The 19,072-nt window shown below is 41.9% G+C and overlaps 1 protein-coding gene across 1 annotated transcript in view; it reads left to right on the top strand.

The window, feature by feature from the left end:
- PTPRN2 (protein tyrosine phosphatase receptor type N2) overlaps positions 1-19,072 on the top strand; it is an 806,499-nt gene that overhangs the window by 126,652 nt on the left and 660,775 nt on the right. The gene's annotated exons all lie outside the window — the stretch shown is intronic.

The following is a 19,072-nucleotide window of genomic DNA, read 5'->3' on the forward strand; positions in this document are numbered from 1 at the left end:
CAGAGAGAGGGAGAGAGAGAACCCACAAACTGTAAGATCATGACCTAAGCCAAAGTCAAATGCTTAACTCATTGAGCCACTCAGACACCCCCAAAATTAGAATTCCTAAAAAAGAGGGGTCAGAGCCCACATCCCAGGTCTTAGCTGAGACACCTGATGAGTTACACCTTAGGTGTGTGGATAAACCAGAGATAGAATCACTCTTTCAACAATGGCAAGGGCCAGGCCTTGGTTGGATTAAGCAATCTGGCCCCAATCTGGCTGCCTATTCAAGGAGGAAGGTAAGAAGGTAAAGCCAACCAGGGCCTCTGAAGTTTCATACAAGATATCTGGTGTTCGGTTTTCAAGGATGAATGGCAAAGACCAAGGCACAAAAACAGATAACAAAGAATGTTTATAGTTATTATACTTACCACATTAAAGCTTTAAAATAATTGTGTTGCTATGTCCAAGAAAATAGATGACAAGACAGAATATTTTTTAGGGAAATGGATTCTATGAATAAAATAATCAGATAGAAATACTAGCACTGAATTTAAAGACTTGGTGATGGATGTAACAAAAGATTAAACATGGCAGAAGAGCAGATCAGTGAGGTGGAAGTAGGTCAGTAGGAAATAACCAGGCAAAATAGCAGAGCAGGGGCACCTGGCTGGCCTCAGTTGAAAGAGTGTGCAACTTTTGATCTCAGGGTCATGAGTTTGAGTCCCATGTTGGGTGTAGAGATTACTTAAATAAATGAGTAAATAAAGACTTGAAAAAAAATAACGGAGCAAAGCTGATAAAAACTGTATATGAACGTGGGACATGCTTAAAAGGACATGCTTATGCATGTCATGTAACTGGAGTCCAACAATAGGAGAGAAGATGGTGCAGAAACAATATTGGAAGAGATAATGTGTGAGATTTCTTTTTAAAACTTAAGAAAAATATCAAACCTTGGATATTAAAAGATCTAAATAGCCATTTTATAGGCATAAACAATATTGGCAGTTTTATATGATTCAACATGATAGAATGAATTCAAATCAAACCATACCTTTAATATTATAGTAAGATTAGTAAAAACCAAAGTTGAAGAGAAAATCTGGAAAGCATCCAGAGAAAATATCTGTCAATGTAGAAATATAATGCTCACTGAAATTATTTTTCAAATATAAAGGTGAAATACACATGCTCAGACAAAACTTAAGATACTCCATCAAGAGAAGACGCTTACTGAAATACTAAGGGTTCTTCTGACCAGGAAAATCTCCCCTCATAGAAGCAAGGAGATGCAGGAAGAAATGGAGAGCAGTGGGAGAGGCAAGTAGGTGGTGACACATACAGGTGCTGGCTGTGTGGGAGGGATGTGTTCTCAGGTTCTGGCGCCATGTGGGATGTAATGACTGTGTTACACTGTGATAAGTCAGGGATCCTGTTGTAAAAGAATAGCTAGCTGGCTAAGGGAGAAAAAGAAAAGGAAATAATTAGAATGCTCAATCCAGAATAAGGCAATCAGGAGAGAAAAAGAGGAAATGCAAAACAGGCCAGACAAATAAGAAGCCAGTGAGTGATAGGATGGTAGGTGCAGACCCCAATACACCAGTCACTGTGCTGAAAATAAATGGGCTAAATATTTCCACTAAAAATTAAAGATTACCATTAAAAACTAAACCATATTACGTGCTGCTTGCAAGAGACCATCTTAAATGTTGGGCTATAGAGGACAGGAAAATAAAATGGAAGAGGATACCAGAAAAACACCTAAAGAGCATTGGCCTAAGTGTACTAGTATACAAAGTCGATTTTAAGATGGAAGCATGTTCAGAGATAAAAAGAATCATAATAAAACATAAGAGTCAATTGACCAGGGATGCACAGTATTATAGATTTAATGCTCCTGATGTAACTTCAAAATACATAAATCAAAAAGATAGAAAAAAATGCACAATCACAGTTCGACTTTAGCATATTGCTCTAAATAATTGATGCAACAAACAGACAAATAACAACAATAACTCAGTAAATGTACAGAAGATCTGGAGAACAGGATGAGCAAAGTTAACCTCAGCGACACACACAGAACACTGAATCCCTCCAAACAGAATATGCGTTCTTTTCGAACGTGCATGGAATATTTACTAAAATTGACCGTATGTTGGGCAAAAAAGATTCTAAAGATTTAAATCACTAAAAATGTTTTTATGACTTGAGGAGTTAAGATAGAAACCAGTAAAGGAAAGTTAATAGAAAATCCCTAAATGTTTGGAAATTAAATACTCTTCTAAATACCCTATATCTCGAAGAAGAAATCTCAATAGAAATCGGAAAATAGTTTGAACTGAATGATAATGAAAGTACAACATTAAACTTTGTGAGATGCAGCTAAAGCTACGGTTGGAAGGAAATAATGATCTTAAGTGCTTTATTAGTAAAGAAGAAAAATTGAAAATAATATACATATCCATCACAAGAATTTAGAAATACAGTAGGAAATTGAACTTTAAATAATAAAGAGCAAAAAATAATGTAGTAGTAGAAAATAAATATACAGTAGAGAGAATGAACAAAGCCAATCATTGGTTCTTTAAAAAGATTTTCATGTAGATTTCTGACAAGACTGATCAATGGAAGGACCAAACTACTTATACCAGAAATAAAAAGTGAACATCACTATAAATCCTACAGACATTAATAAGACAATAAAAGAATATTATGAACAATTTTGCCTATAAATTCAGATAAAGTGGCAAACTTAGATATATATGTTTTTTTATTTCACTCTATGATTCAGCAGTTTTACTCCCAAGTATATGTCCCTGACAGAAATGCATACTTATTAGATATACAAAGGATGTGGACAAGAGTGTTCCTGGTTAGGGCGCCTGGGTGGCTCAGTCAGTTAAGTGTCTGTCTTCAGCTCAGGTCATGATCTCATGGTTTGTGGCTTTGAGCCCTGTGTCAGGCTCTGCACTGACAGTGCGGAGCCTGCTTGGGATTTACTCTCTCCCTCTCCCTCTGCCCCTCCTCCCTCCTCCCTCTCTGTCAAAATAAATAAATAAATTTAAAAAAGGAAGAGTGTTCCTGGCAGTCTCATTTCTAACAGCCCCAAACTGGAAATATGTCTTATGTGTCTATCATTTATGTACAGAGGAATGTGTAAATAACTGTGGCATGTTCACACAATGAAATATAAAACACCAACTACTGTTACACAAAGCAGTGTAGATAAATCTCACAAACACAATGTTGAGCAAAGGAGCCAGACGGAAAAGAGTATACACAGTGTGATTCCATTTATATAAAGTTCAAATAGTCAAAGCAAAGCTTCAGTGCTGGAATTTAGAATCATGGTGGCTGAATGGGGCGGGGCATGCTTCTGGGTTATGGATCCATGTTTCAGTGGGCGTGTTCATTCCATAAGAATTCATCAGGCTGGACACTTCTCAGAATGTGTGAATTTTTTTGAATTGCATGTTATATTTTAATAAAAGATTTATGAAAATATTTCTGTAGCTGTGGTTTGCTTTCATAACACTTTAAACATATTCCAGGGGCCATAAAAAGTATTTTTATAGCTGATACTCACAGAAAAGCTTTGCAGAAGGAGACTCCAAGCATAAAGTGACCTTTATCCTCCAGTTAGGGATGGGGCCTGAGCCAGTGTCAGCACCCCTGCTGCAACTCAGCCTCTGTCCTCTGCTCCCAACTCCCTTCAACAACGGCTTGTCCCAGAGGTTTGTTTCCCCCAGCCGGATAAGTTTAGGTGCTTATTTAGGGAACATATCTATACTTTGTGAGCACCTGCCATGTGTTAGCCACTGTGCAGGCACTTCCATACATCACTGCCTTTACTCTGCAAGATATTACTGGAGAGCATACATTGACCATGTCTCCCGAGTTGCATCTTTCTCTTCTCCTTCCTGTTCCATGAGAGGTACGCATAGTCTGGGGAATCTGAAAAATGTACCTCAGTAAGTGAAGGAGAACATTCCAAGGCCCTGGCTATAGCAGTTGATTCAGGAAGGGTCATGTGATCCATGCTGATCCAATCAGAGTGAAGTGTAGGACTTTCAGAGAATTCTGAGGAAAGACCCCTTTTTCTACTCAGGTAGACAGGATGGCAGGTGTGACAGTGTGCCGCCACAGTCAATCCGGGGATGGAGCCAGCAGGTGACTTCCACGACACAGTGGGCAGATCAGAGAGGAGAAAAGAGAGCAGACCACGGGTGACACAGTGGAGCCATTGCAGGTGGCTCCCCTGAAATCAGCCCTTTCCTCTGGATGCTTTGATTAAGTGAACCAACATACTCCCTGATTTTAAGCCAGTGTCAGTGATATTTTCTCTGACTCAAAACTGAAAACATCCTAGTTGTTACAGAGATGAAGATTTTGGTTAGTTCTGATTTCTTCAAAATCACACAGCTAACAGTAATAGAGTCAGGAATCGGAGCAGAAGTTTTTCTCAATCCAAGCCCTTTTTTCCACTGAACTGTCAGTGAGGCACAAGGTGCTGGCGCTAGGTGAAGCTCTCCTCGCTCTTGGAGCGCGAAGCCATCCCAAGGCAGCTGAGACCATGTTAAGCCATGCAAGGATGCATTTGCCACTGAGTGTTCTTGTCAGGTTGCTCAAACTCATTCTCACCTAAACTCGGTAAAACAGACCCAGACCATCACCCCTCCAGGTCTCAGAGGCCACTCCACTTGGTAGCAAGGGCCAGGCAACAGCCTTTGCTGCATTCCTTGTGCAGTTACCACTCAGTGTGATTCTCCTGCTTGTTGGCGTCCTTGCAAAGCATTGTAGTTGAAGCAAACTCCATGTTGCACAAGAAGGCTTTTTTCCCCCTCATGTTGTCTTAAGGAGTGCGTTGGCTAGGTCAGGGGAAAGTCCTTAGTCTTTGCCCACTGTGGATCCTTCATATTCTACCCCCTTGCTCTTCTCCCTGTAAATGATTGCTTTTCTTTGGAGATTTGGGCTTGACATTTCAGACCCCATTTTCTCACAATCCATGGCATATTATGGGAACCTGCTCCTGCATCTATTTGAATTTAAATTGCATTTAAGTGAAAGCCTGTGAATTTAGTGAAAGATAAGAAAACCAGTCTACCTCGGTCTTTCCGTACATTTGCATGCTTATAGTTCTGGACTGGAGCATTTTCCTCTAGGACAGGACTCTGCTGTTTGGAACACTGGTGTGGGCATGCCTGAGCACTGGGCAACACAGTAGAAGATAGCCAGGGTAGGGTTTCAAGCTGGCTGAGACAGGTGGGAGCCGGGTGCACCTACAAAATCTGTAGAAGCTGAGGATCAGGACCAAGGACTAGAGCTGATGGCCAGCAGGCAGGAAGTGAGGATCATTGCAGAGATGGATGGTGAAGGGCGAGCCTAAGGCAGAAAGCCAGGAGAGCAGGCACGTGCTGGAGCTCCTGTCAGCATTGAATCGAGTGAGCATGATCCTGAGTCTGCAGCAGGAACAGATACTAACGAAGGACTGTGCTCACTGCCATCCTGGAGGTGTCTTGGTAATGGGCCATTTTTATGGATCTGCTGGAATGTGCCGTTGATTCTGATATGAATATGCTCTTCCTGGAGACACTGAGAAGCCTGTCCTGTTGAGAGAAGTGACAAACCGTGTTCCGAGTGGCCTTGGAGCTGAAAGCCCTTCCTCTGGGTAGGCTCTGCCCAGGACGCAGGGACAGCCAGTCGCTGATGTGTCCTTGGTATGGCCCGTGTTACCCACCAGAAAGCATGGACTGGATCAGAAGGTGGATTCGTCAGTAGCAGAGCAATTGTATGAGAATATTATGAGTTAATAACGAAAGTAGCCGGAACTAGGAGTCGAAGCCTTGGGTCCAAGTACAGGCCCTGTTGCCAAATGACAAGACTTTCTGGTCTTGTCACCCCAGAATGATTTCATCTGATCAGGTTGGAGTTTGTAGAATAGCCCAACTCTCCCACACCACCTTGGCTCTTTTATGGCGGTGAAGATGTGCTGACACTAGGTGGCGGAGCACAGTACATTTCTGTTTTACGTTGTTCTTTTTATTGCTACAAATTTATTGCTAGAAAATAGTTGTTTTTATTGGAAAAGACTTTGAAAGAAGTGGTTAAGTAAAATACAAGGACAAACGGACTGAATTTTCTCGGCAAAATCAGGAATGAAAAGTTTTAACTGAACTGTGACTTCCTTCCCTTTAGGTTTTGTACGCCTAGCCCTCCAGATCTGCCACAGTTGACACAGGGGGTTTGCTAATGGGAAATCACCTACCTTTGCAAAATGGAGGCATGGCAAACTATGAACATATGATGCATACTGTATGCCATTAACATGATTTTTTAAATTTATTTTTTTAAGTTTTTATTTAAATTCCAGTTAGTTAACGTACAGTGTAATATTAGTTTCAGGTGTATTTAAAATGATATTTATAAAGAGTTTTCTAGGGGAAAGGCAACTCTTATGAAATGATGTGGGTTGTTTTTGTTTGTTGTAAAGATTTTATGTTTAAGTAAACTCTGTACCCAACATGGGGCTCAAACTCACAACCCTGGGATCAAGAGTCATATGCTCTACAGACTAAGCCAGCCAGGCACTGTTCTTATGAAATGATGTTAAATGAAGAAGGGAGCTACACAATTTTATAAGTAATGTGATCTCCTGTACGTAAAGAATGCCCAAGTGGGAAAAAAAGGGAAGTATACCAGAATGCTAATGGCAGTTTCTCCAGTTGGTGGGTTATGCCTAGTTTTAGTCTTCTTCTCTATATTTTCTCTGTGTGTCTTAAAAGAACAGCCTAAGTGACTTTCTGGAAAGGCTTTTTTAAGGGTCTTCCCATTGCTCTCTCTGAGATGTAAAGAACAGTCTCTTTCTCTCCAGTGTTCTAAAGCACACCTTTCCTTCTATGTATTCAGCACCTATGATTCCCCACATAAAAAAATTACTTTTTAAATTTTGGCCTGAAATACAGTGCTTGGCTTCCACATCTGTCTTGTGGGAGCCAGTTGCATAGGTGGCTCCTGTTTAAAGATTCTCAGCGGGTTTCTTGGGTTCCAGAACACCCTATTTTAACACTTGATTTGAGGTTAAGAGAACCACTGAAGTTTGGAAACCAAGCAAAATTTAAGGCAGATTAGATACTGAAGCATCAACTAGAGAGGAACAGGATTTTAGCCTCTTTTCCTTTTTTAAAAATTTGTCATGTTAGCTAACATACAGTCTACAGTGTGTTCTTGGTTTTGGGGGTGGATTCCCATGATTCATCGCTTACATACAACACCCAGTGCTCATCCCAACAAGTGCCCTCCTCAATGCCCATCACCCATTCCCCCCCCCCCCCCCCCGCCATCAGCCCTCAGTTTGTTTTCTGCATTCAAGAGTCTCTTATGGTTTGCCTCCCTCTCTGTTTGAAACTATTTTTCCCCCTTCCCTTCCCCCATGGTCTTCTGCTAAGTTTCTCAAGTTCCACATATGAGTGAAAACATATGATATCTGTTCTTCTCTGACTTATTTCACTCAGCATAATACCCTCCAGTTCCATCCACGTTGCTGCGAATGGCAAGATTTATTCTTTCTCACTGCCAAGTAGTATTCCATTGTATATTAAACCACATCTTCTTTATCCATTCATTGGTTGATGGACATTTGGACTCTTTCCATAATTTGGCTATCATTGATAGCGCTGCTATAAACATTGGGGTACCTGTGACCCTATGAATCAGCATTCCTGTTTCCTTTGGATAAATTCCTAGCAATGCTATTGCTGGGTCATAGGGTAGTTCTATTTTTAATTTTTTGAGGAACCTCCACACCGTTTTCCAGAGCGGCTGCACCAGTTTGCATTCCCACCAACAGTGCAAGAGGGTTCCTCTTTCTCCACATCCTCACCAACACCTGTTGTTGCCTGAGTTGTTGATTTTAGTCACTCTGACCAGTGTGAGGTGGTATCTCAATGTGGTTTTGATTTGTATTTCACTGATGATGAGTGACGTTGAGCATCTTTTCATGTGTCTGTTAGCCATCTGGATGTCTTCTTTGGAAAAGTGTCTATTCATGTCTTCTGCCCGTTTCTTCACTGGATTATTTGTTTTTCAAGTGTTGAGTTTGATAAGGTGTTTATAGATTTTGGATACTAACCCCTTATCCAATATGCCATTTGCAAATATCTTCTCCCATTCTGTTGGTTGCCTTTTAGTTTTGATGACTGTTTCCTTCACTGTGCAAAACCTTTTTATCTTGATGATGTCCCAATAGTTCATTTTTGCTTTTATTCCCCTTGCCTTCAGAGATGTGTTGAGCAAGAAATTGCTGCAGCTGAGGTCAAAGAGGTTGTTGCCTACTTTCTCCTCTAGGGTTTTGATGGTTTCCTGTCTGTCTCTTTAGCCATTGGTGCTGGGAGAACTTGACAGCAATATGCAGAAGAATGAAACTGGACCACTTTCTTACACTATACACAAAAGTAAACTCAAAATGGATGAAAGACCTAAATGTGAGACAGGAAACCATTAGCCTCTTTTCTGATGGTAAATCAGATAGGACTTTGTCAGTGCATAGTTGCAGGTTCTTAGCTTCAACCAGCAGACCTGTTCTGGTCCCTCAACCTTGCCCTTTGTGTGTGCTTCTCTCGCTGTACCTGCAAGATGGTCAGAAGGCAGCTCTTGTCTCATCTCACCCAGCCAGGCTTCCTCCGTCCTGTGTGCTGTCCCTGTCCAAATCTGCTCTCTATGTGGATCTGTCCCTCCCCTTCCTTACCTGACAAGTCTGCTTGGTTCATCTAGCCCACCTTTCTAAGAGTGTTTCTCTGATCTGCCTTCCCAGTTCCCGCTGATAAGCTTGTTGCTGCTGTGTGCCCTCAGTGTGCTTGGATGTGCCTCCAGGTCAGGATATACCTCTTGTGCTATTTTGTTGTATTAACATATTTCCATATTTATCTCTACCACTGTGTCAGTCAGTGTTTCCAGAGAAACAGAACCAAGAAGGTGTGTATGTGTGTGGGGTGTGTGCATATGTGTGTCTGTAAAGAACTTTATTGTAAGGAATTGGCTCATGGGATTGTAGGCGCATAAGTTCGAAATTTGTAGGGCAGCTCTGAGTCTGCAAACTCAGGCAAGAGTTTCCTTTTCCAGAAACCTCAGCCTTTGTTCTTTAGACCTCCAACTCACTGGATGACGCCCACCCACCTTACAGACAGTAATGCCCTTTTACTTAAAGTCAGTGATAGTGGTTGGCAGTCACATCCATACCTATGCTGGTGTTTGTTTGTTATTTTTAAAAAAATTTCTCTTTTAATGTTTGTTTATTTTTGACAGAGAGAGAGAGAGAGAGAGACAGACAGAGCATGAGTGGGGGAGGGGCAGAGAGAGAGGGAGACACAGAATCTGAAGCAGGCTCCAGGCTCTGAGCTGTCGGCACAGAGCCCGACATGGGGCTCGAACCCACAAACCGTGAGATCATGACCTGAGCTGAAGCCTGATGCTCAACCGTCTGAGCCACCCAGGCGCCCCTGCTGGCATTCTTTGAAATAGCTGGGTGTGACAGCTTCGCCAAGCTGACTTACGGAACTGACCGTCCAGGGCTAGCGGTGGGCCCCTCCAGCTGCACACGCTACTTGTTTAAACGTAGCAGATGGGGCGCCTGGGTGGCGCAGTCGGTTAAGCGTCCGACTTCAGCCAGGTCACGATCTCGCGGTCCGTGAGTTCGAGCCCCGCGTCAGGCTCTGGGCTGGTGGCTCGGAGCCTGGAGCCTGTTTCCGATTCTGTGTCTCCCTCTCTCTCTGCCCCTCCCCCGTTCATGCTCTGTCTCTCTCTGTCCCAAAAATAAATAAAAAACGTTGATAAAATATATTTAAAAAAAAAAACAACGTAGCAGAGACTTGCTGAGGAGGAGCAGGCGGGTCTGTAATTCATCTTCACCTCCAGCAGTTACGGTCAGTCTCTGGTTTTGCATAGAGCAGTGTGCACTTGGCCGCTCAGAGCCAGTGCGCTGTGACTGCAGACCTCAGAGCAGGAAGTGTTAGTGGGCAGAGTTTCTGGCAGTCGTGCCCCACTTTGCTCCTTCACTGGACTCCATTATAGCTGACAGAGAGTCCGTATGGCTTCCTGTTTTATCAGTGCTTTTCCTCCGCTTGGGCGGCCGCTTACTAAAGCCAAGCGGAGAATGGGCCGCCCAGTGAATAGAACCGGTAATAACCTCTCACCCTGCTGCCTGGGTCTCTGTGTCCACAGGGAGACATTGTGCGCAAGGCACAGGGCACTCCTGGGCCACGTGTCAGTATGCGTCTCCTCTTGTGAAAGTCAGCCGGTGTCTTCGGGTGGTCAGCCGGGAGGGGCCCAGCGGGAGGGCCTTGGGGAGGCCGAGCCACTTCTAAGCCCCCAGACCTTGAGAGTGCTCTTTATGTTCTCTGGTTTCGTTTTCCTCGTCTACAAAGTGCAAGCGAGAAATCGCAGCCTCAGAGCGGAGCGTGAGGATCAAGTGAAACAAAACTGTTGAACACAGAGACTCCGTGCATCTTTGCTGTCCTTATTCCAGTCTGGCCCTGATTCTCTGGTCTTCCCAGTAGCGTCACATCTCTGCTCCTGGATTTCCTCATCTAGAAGAGGAGGGAGCAAGACTCATCTCCAGGATCCTCTCCTTTAGGAGAGTCCTGGCTGAGCAGAGTGCCGTGAAGACACACAGTTTGGGACTTACTGATGGGACACTGGAGGCCACTGGGGGAGGGGAGGGGCATCCAGTGAGATCCTCACAGACTGCTGCCCACTGCCTCAATGTCCAGAGGGTCCCCGAAGGCCCTCAGGCAGCTGTGGCCTGCCCTGTCGTGGGGGAGTGCCCACAGCGGGCACAAAGGAGATGTGGTTGTAGTTTCTCACCACTCCTCACCAGTGGTCTGATTCTCGGGGTTAACTCCCCACTCAAGCCTTTCCTTGTCTTCAAAAGTGACAGCGTTTGGGGTTAACTTGCATAAGGACCCCCACCTCAGGCTTTCTTGTCTCGTTGCCTTGGGCTGACTAGCAGAGAAAGCTGCTCTGCCAGATGAGACTGGAGGTCCTGTCCGGGAGGCTGGCCTGAGCCCTGCACATGCCCCGCTTCTCCGTCTGCCTTTGGAGAAGCAGTCAGGAGCACACGGCGCCCGTCCATCCTGTCTTCCTCTCCACTTGCCATGCTGGTGAAATCCAGACACACGGGACCTGAGCATGTTCCGGCTGGCTGAACCCAGTCACTGCGACGGGGTCTGGTTGGTGGTCACCCAGAGGCCTGCGCTTCCTGCCTTGGGCCTTGCTCAGTGCTGCACACGGCAGCATTTCAAGTGGCCATTTGCCGCTTCAGGGGAGTACGGGTCTCTTTTCTTCTCCTCCTCCGCCTCCTCTTCCTCCTCCCCCCTCCTTCCTCTTCCACTTCTCCTTCCTCCCCTCCCTCTTCTTCCTTCTCCTCTTCCTCCTTCATTTTTGAGAGAGAGAGAGAGAGAGAGCATGAATGTGGGAGCAGGGGAGGGGCAGAGAGAGGGAGAGAGAGAATCTTAAGCAGGCCTTATGCTCAGCACAGCCCAATTCGGGGCTCAATCTCACGAACCGTGAGAGTCAAACCTTTAACCGACTAAGCCACCCAGGCACCCCAGGTCTCTCTTCTTCTTTTTCCTTGTTTCTATCTTCCTTGTATTTGACTTTCTTTGAGACATGCAAGAGTTTGTGCATACATCCGAAATGAGGATCTGGCAGCATTCAGAGTTTTCCAGCTCCCTTCTACGTCCAGATTTGTAATTCAGGAAGTCAGATGGTGTTTTGGAGCTTCCACTGACGGGATTTGCTGATGCCTCTCCATGTGCATATTACAATTCACTCAAACCAAAGCATCCCATTTCTCCTTTTCCAGACGTGTGGGAAGCTGTCTTTGCAGATTGAAAGCCCACTGGGATTTTTCATCTGTAGTTTTTCAGTGTTGTAGATTTTTCTTGGTTGCAGTTGAATTTCCTTGTAGGCCAGTGATGACACGGTTGTCGATCTCTGAGGCAGGATTCAGTAAGCTTGTGAAATTAATGAATTCTAGCAAAATTGCATGTTAACGACACTTCTTCTGTAGATACTCTTTGAATAGTGGATTTTCTTGGAGTATTTCTGTGATGAACCTTCGTTGCTAATGACCAGATTACCTCCTTTCGAGTAACTTGGTCTCAGGGCGCCTGGGTGGCTCGGTGGGCTAAGTATCTGACTCTTGGTTTCGGCTCAGGTCATGATCTCACGTTTGTGAGTTCAAGCCCTGCATTGGGCCCTGCACTGACAGCATGGAGCCTGCTTGGGATTCTCTCTCTCCTTTTCTCTCTGCCCCTCCCCAACTGTTCTCTCTGTCTTTCTCTCAAAAAATAAATAAATAAGCTTAAAAAAAAAAAGAGGAACTTGGTCTCTAATCTCAGTACCTGTGCTGTGGAATATTGCACATATCTGGTGATGAAGGAGGACCTACATTGTTTATAGTTAAGACAGCTTCATTTGTTTACTTCAGACCTTAGGGGTAATAGTGATTCCTTATTTTCTCCACAGCTATTGATGAATATGTGGCAGTAAGATGTTTGATCACTACTTCTAAATGTAAGAATTTTAGATTTCAGTTATATACCATTTATATCAAACAGAACATATGGCTCTCAAAGCAGCACAGAACATATTGGAGAGAAACCCAGTGATTTGCTCCACTATTCAGCTGCGTTTTTTTTTTTTTTTTTCACTTTCATGGAAACCATAAGATTGTTTTTGTGTTTCAGATCAAACATGTTTTTGAGCAAAGAGTACATTACCCAGCTGTCCTAAAAGCCATTACTTATCACTGTTCAAATTTAATCTGAGCCATCTGTTACATTTCTTTCTTTCCATTTATTTTTGAGGCACATCGTAGGAAAGCTGCTTCTTGACATATCTCTCTTGGACAAACTACAGAAAGGAAAATATGTCAGAAACTTTAGATAACGTTTTGTTGATGTATTTTGCATAAAGAATTAAAAGTTATATTTCATTTAGAATTCAGTAACCCTGTACTCTTACCCCAACTTAAAATAGATTTGAAGACTCTAAGTAATAAAATGAATCTTATATTGATATTTATTAATGCAGTGGGTCTCAATAATATGCAACAAGTTAAATTCTTCCTTTTAATTGTGATTCAATTGAAATTTTTATCTGAAGACCTGAGACTAAATTATAGTATGTAATGCATGTACTAGTGTATTACTAACTGGTAATGTGACTGGTAAATGTTTATAACTGGTTTATTTTTATTCTCAAACCTGGAATAAAAATCTGAGCCACATAGGCTTAAGGCTATTTGAGAATTGTCACTCCAGAAATGAACCTGAATTCACTTAGTTTTATCAGAGGAAGATCTTGGCAGAATTAGGCATGTGGCTGCTTTCTGAAAGCTGACAGGCTTTGGAAATTCTAGGAAGATAATGGGTAGAATTTCTCTGCATGGCTCTGTTGGAACCTGGGGTGCTTTATTCCTGAGGCTGTAGTCCCCATGGTCTCTCAGTCTGTGACACAGCCATGCTGGGGATGTGGACACATCTCATGAACAAAGATGGGGCAGGGGAAGACTGCCCCACTCCATCCACAGTCACAACAGATAACTATTGTTTCACCAATGGGGATGCAAGAGAAGGGAGATGAGACTCATTGCTTAGGGGTTATTTTTCCAGAAGCCCATTTGGTAGAGAGTGAAGGTATTGTTTTCATGATTCACTTTATGACAGCCCTACTCTTTGGGAAGGGAAAAACAACTCAGAAATTATGTCTACATGTGTAAATTGATTGGGCATAATATTCATCAAGCCTTCCCTTCTTGAAAATATCTCTTTAATTGAAATCCGCTTTGCAGATATGCTGATCTCATTTGTCTTTGATGAAGAGGGAGGCACATGTGCTGACCTCACTGCTAAAGAAGTCCTGGACACCTCCGCCCTCAAAACGACAAACCCGAGATTTGTGTTCCAAACAGAGCCCCTGAGGGACCGGGGTGCGAAGGTCAAAGGGAGCTTGTGCTGGGCAGAACCTGCTGCATGGAGGGCTTTCTCTACATTCTCTTCATGGCCTCTCCACACTGCTGTGCTCCGGGGTCCCAGGTGTTGCCTCACATGGCGTGAGCTCCTTTTTTCCTGCTTTGGGCAGAAAGACAAAACAGTGCCTATTTGGGGAGAACGAATGCTTTCTTTGTTCCTTGCTCACTTACTAAAGTGCTTGTACACGAATGTGGCAGGAACCTATTATAATATGGCGTATTCCCGCTTACCTTTGGAGACTTTTTAAAAAGTTTTTATTATCATCCCAGTACAGTTAACATACAGCGTTCTATTAGTTTCAAGTGGACTATACAGTGATTCTGTGCATTCTTCAGCGCTCATCACGACATGCACTGTTAATCCCCTTCATCTATTTAACTCATCCCGCCACCCACCTCCCCTCTGGCAACTGCCAGTTTGCTCTCTAAAGTTAAGAGTCTGTTTCTTGGTTTCTCTCTCTCTTCATCCTTTGCCCATTTGTTTTGTTTCTTAAATTGCAAATATGAGTGAAATCATATGGTATTTGTCTTTCTCTGACTGACTTTTTTTTTAAAATTTTTTTAAATGTTTTTATTTATGTTTGAAGGAGAGAGAGACAGAGCATGAGTGGGGGAGGAGCAGAGAGAGAGGGAGACACAGAATTTGAAGCAGACTCCAGGCTCTAAGCTGTCAGCACAGAGCCCGATACGGGGCTCGAACTCACAAACTGTGAGATCATGACCTGAGCTGAAGTCGGACGCTTAACCGACTGAGCCACCCGTGCGCTCCTGACTTATTTTGCTTAGAATAATACTCTCTTGCTCCGTCTATGCTGTTGTAAATGGAAAGATTTTTTTTATGGCCTAGTAATATTCCATTGAATAAATATACACCGCATCTGCTTTATCCATTCATCAGTGAGTGGATGGATACTTGGGCTGCTTCCACAGTTTGGCTATTGTAAACAATGCTTCAATAAACTTGGGGTGCATTCATTCCTTTGAGTGAGTGTTTTTCTACGTTTTGGGTAAATACCCAGTATTGGAATTACTGGATCATAGAGTAGTTCTATTTTTAACTTCTTGAGGAACCTCTGTACTGTTTTCCACAGTGGCCACACCAGTTTGCATTCCCACCAACAGTGCATGAGGGTTCCTCTTTCTCCACATCCTCACCAACGCTTGTTGTTACTTGAGTTGTTGATTTTAGCCATTTTGATAGGGGTGAGGTGCTAACTCACTACAGATTTGATTTTCATTTCCCTGATGATCAGTGATGTTGAGCATCTTTCCATATGTCTCTTGCCCATCTGGATGTCTTCTTTGGAGAAATGTCTGTTCATGTCTTTTGCCCATTTTTTAATTTGATTATTTGTTTTGGGGGTGTTGAGTTGTATCAGTTTTTTTATAAATTTGGATACTAACCCTTTATCAGATATGTCATTTGCAAGTATCTTCTTCCATTCAGTAGATTGCCTTTTGCCTTTGTTGATTGTTTCCTTTGGTGTGCAGAAGGTTTTTATTTTGTTACAGTTGCAATAGTTCATTTTTGCTTTTGTTCCCCTTACCTCTAGTAAGAAGTTGCTGCGATGAATGAAAAAGAAGTTACTGCCTGTGTTCTAGTCACTGCCTGTGTTCTCTAGTATTTTTATGCTTTCAGGTCTCACATTTAAGTCCTAATACATTTTGAGTTTATTTTGTATGTGGTGTAAGAAAGTGGTCCAATCTCATTCTTTTGCATGTAGCTGTCCAGTTTTCCGAACACCATTTGTTGAAGAGAATGTCTTTTATTCCCCACTGGATATTCTTTCTTCCTTTGTCAAAGATTAATTGATAATGTAATTGTGGGTTTATTTCTGGGTTTTCTTTTCTGTTCCATTGATTATGCATCTGTTTTTGTGCCAGTACCATACTGTTTTGATTACTACAGCTTTGTCATATAACTTGAAGTCCAGGATTGTGATACTTCCAGGTTTGTTTTGTTGTTTCTTCAAGATTGCTTTGGCTATTCAGGGTCTTTTGTGGTTCAATACACGTTTTAGGATTGTTCTAGTTCTGTATTTTGATAGGGATTGCAATAAATGTGTAGATTGTTTGGGGTAGTATAGTCATTTTAACAATATTTGTTCTTCCAGTCCATGAGCGTGGAATGTCTTTCTGTTTCTTTGGGTTGTTTTCAATTTCTTTCATCACTGTTTTATAGTTTTCAGAGTACAGATCTTTCTTTTTTTTTTCTCTCTAAAATTTTTTATGTTTATTTTTGAGAGAGACAGAGCACAAGTGGGGGAGGGTCAGAGAGAGAGGGAGACATAGAATCTGAAGTAAGCTCCAGGCTCTGAGCTGTCAGCACAGAGCCTGATGCAGGCCCCAGACCATGTACCATGAGATCATGACCTGAACTGAAGTCGGACGCTTAACCAAGTGAGCCACTGGGGTGCCCCATGGAGTACAGATCTTTTACCTCTTTGTTTAAGTTTATTCCTGGCTATGTTATTATTTTTGGTGCAATTGTGATTGGTATTATTTTCTTAATTTCTCTTTCTGCTTCTTCATTATTAGTAGATAGAAATGAAACAGATTTCTGTACATTGGCCTTTAAAAAAATTTTTTTTTTACATTTATTTATTTTTGAGAGACAGTGAGAGCATGAACAGGGGAGGGGCAGAGAGAGAGGGAGACACAGAATCAGAAGCAGGCTCCAGGCTCTGAGCTGTCAGCACAGAGCCCGATGCGGGGCTTGAACCCACAGTGAGATCATGACCTGAGCCAAGTCGGACGTTCAACCGACTGAACCACCCAGGCGCCCCTGCACATTGGTCTTAAATCCTGTGACTTTACTGAATTTATCTATCAATTCTAGTAGGTTTTTTTGTGTGGAATCTTTAGGGTTTCCTATATATATAGTATCATTTCATGTGAAAATACTGAAAGTTTTACTTCTTTCTTACCAATTTGGATGCCTTTTATTAAGAATTTTTTTTAATGTTTTAATTTATTTTTGAGAGAGAGAGAGCGAATGTGAGCAGGGGGAGGGGCAGAGAGAGAGAGGGAGACATAATCTGAAGCAGGCTCTATGCTCTGAGCTGTCAGCACAGAGCCCAATGTGGGATCAGAACTCACTAACCATGAGATCATGATCTGAGCCGAACTTGGACACTTAACCAACTGAGCCACCCAGGCGCCCCTGGATGCCTTTTATTTCTGATTGCTGTGGCTAAGGCTTCCAGTAGTATGTTGAATAAAAGTGGTGAGAGTGGACATCTCTGTCTTGTTCCTGACCTTGGGAGAAAAGCTTTCAGTTTTTCCCCATTGAGTATGGCTGTGGGTTTTTCATACAAGACCTTTATTATGTTGAGGCATGTTCCTTCTAGACCTACTTTGTTGAGGGCTTTTTGTTTTTATCATGAGTGCATATTGTACTTCGTCAAATCCTTTTTCTCCATCTATTTAAATGATCATATAGTTTTTATCCTTTCTCTTATTGATGTATCACGTTGAGTGATATGTGAACATCCAACCACCCTTGTATCTAGAACTAAATCCTACTTGATCATGGTGGTGAATGGTTTTTTTAAAATGTATTGTTGGATTGGGTTTGCTAGCATTTTGTTGAGGATTTTTGCATCTGTGTTCGTCAGATGTATTGGCCTTCAGTTTTCTTTTTCTTATGGTGTCTTTATGTGGTTTTAGTATCAGGGTAATGCTGGCCTCATAGAATGAATTTGGAAATTTTCCTTCCTCTTCTAATTTTTGGAATAGTTTGAGAAGAATAGGTATTAACTCTTCTTTAAATGTTTATTAGAATTCACCTGTGAAGCCATCTGGCCCTGGACTTTTGTTTGTTGGGAGTTTTTTGATTGCTGATAAAATTTCATTGCTGGTAATCAGTCTCAGATTTTTTCAATTCAAATTTTTATATTTCTTCCTGCTTCAGTTTTGGTAGATTATTTGTTTCTAGGAATTTATCCATTTCTCCTAGGCTGTTCATTTTGTTGGCATATAATTTTTCATAATAATCTGTTACAATTGTTTGTAGTTCTGTGGTGTTGGTTGTTATTTCTCCTTTTCCATTTGTGATTTTGTTTGAGTTCTCTGTCTCTTTTTTTTTTTTTTCTTTTGAGTCTGGTTAGAGGTTTATTAATTTTCTTGATCTTTTCATAGAATCGGCTTCTGATTTCACTGATCTGTTCTATTGTCTTTTTAGTTTCTATATAATTTATTTCTGTTCCAATCTTTATTATTTTCTTCCTTCTGCTGGTTTTGGTTTTTTCTTTTTTTTCTAGCTCCTTTAGGTGTAAGCTTAGGTTGTTTATTTGAAATTTTTCTTGATTCTTGAGGTAGGCCTGCATTGCTATAAACTTCCCTCTTAGAACCCCTTTTGCTGCATCTCAAAGATTTTGGACCACTGTATTTTCACTTTCATTTGTTTCTGTGCAGTTTTTTATTTTTTTGACTTCTTGGTTGACCAGCTCATTGTTTAGTAGATGTTATTTAACCTCCACGTATTTGTGGTCTTTCCAGATTTTTTCTTATGGTTGATTTCTACTTTTATAGTGTTGTGGCAGAAAAGATGAATGGTATGACTTTGGTCTTTTTGAATTTGCTGACACTTGTTTTGTAGCCTAATTCATGGTCTTTTCTGGAGAATGTTCCATGTGGCCTTGAAGGAATATGTAGTCCCCTGTTTTAGGATGGAATGTTCTGACTATATCTGTTAACTCCATCTGGTCCACTGTGTCATTCAGAGGCACTCTTTCCTTGTTGATTTTCTTTTTGGATGATTGTTCCATTTATCTTAGTGGGGTGTTAAAGTTCCCTATTATTATTGTTTACTATGGATTATTTCCTTTATGTTTGTTATTAACTGTTTTATGTGTTTGGGTGCTATCATGTTGGGTGCATAAATATTTGCAATTATTGTATCTTCTTGTTGGATTGTCCCCGTTAGGATTATGTAGTGTCCTTCTTTGTGGAGATATTTTAGATGAAATCATGTGCACAAGAGCATAATAATTACCAAACTATTGGGCTTTCAAGCACATGCCTGTTGAGTAAATAATACAGGTAGTAAAAATCTTT

Source organism: Puma concolor, chromosome A2, assembly GCF_028749965.1.
Source record: "Puma concolor isolate L17-30 chromosome A2, mPumCon1.1.hap2, whole genome shotgun sequence".
Taxonomy (NCBI): domain Eukaryota; kingdom Metazoa; phylum Chordata; class Mammalia; order Carnivora; family Felidae; genus Puma; species Puma concolor.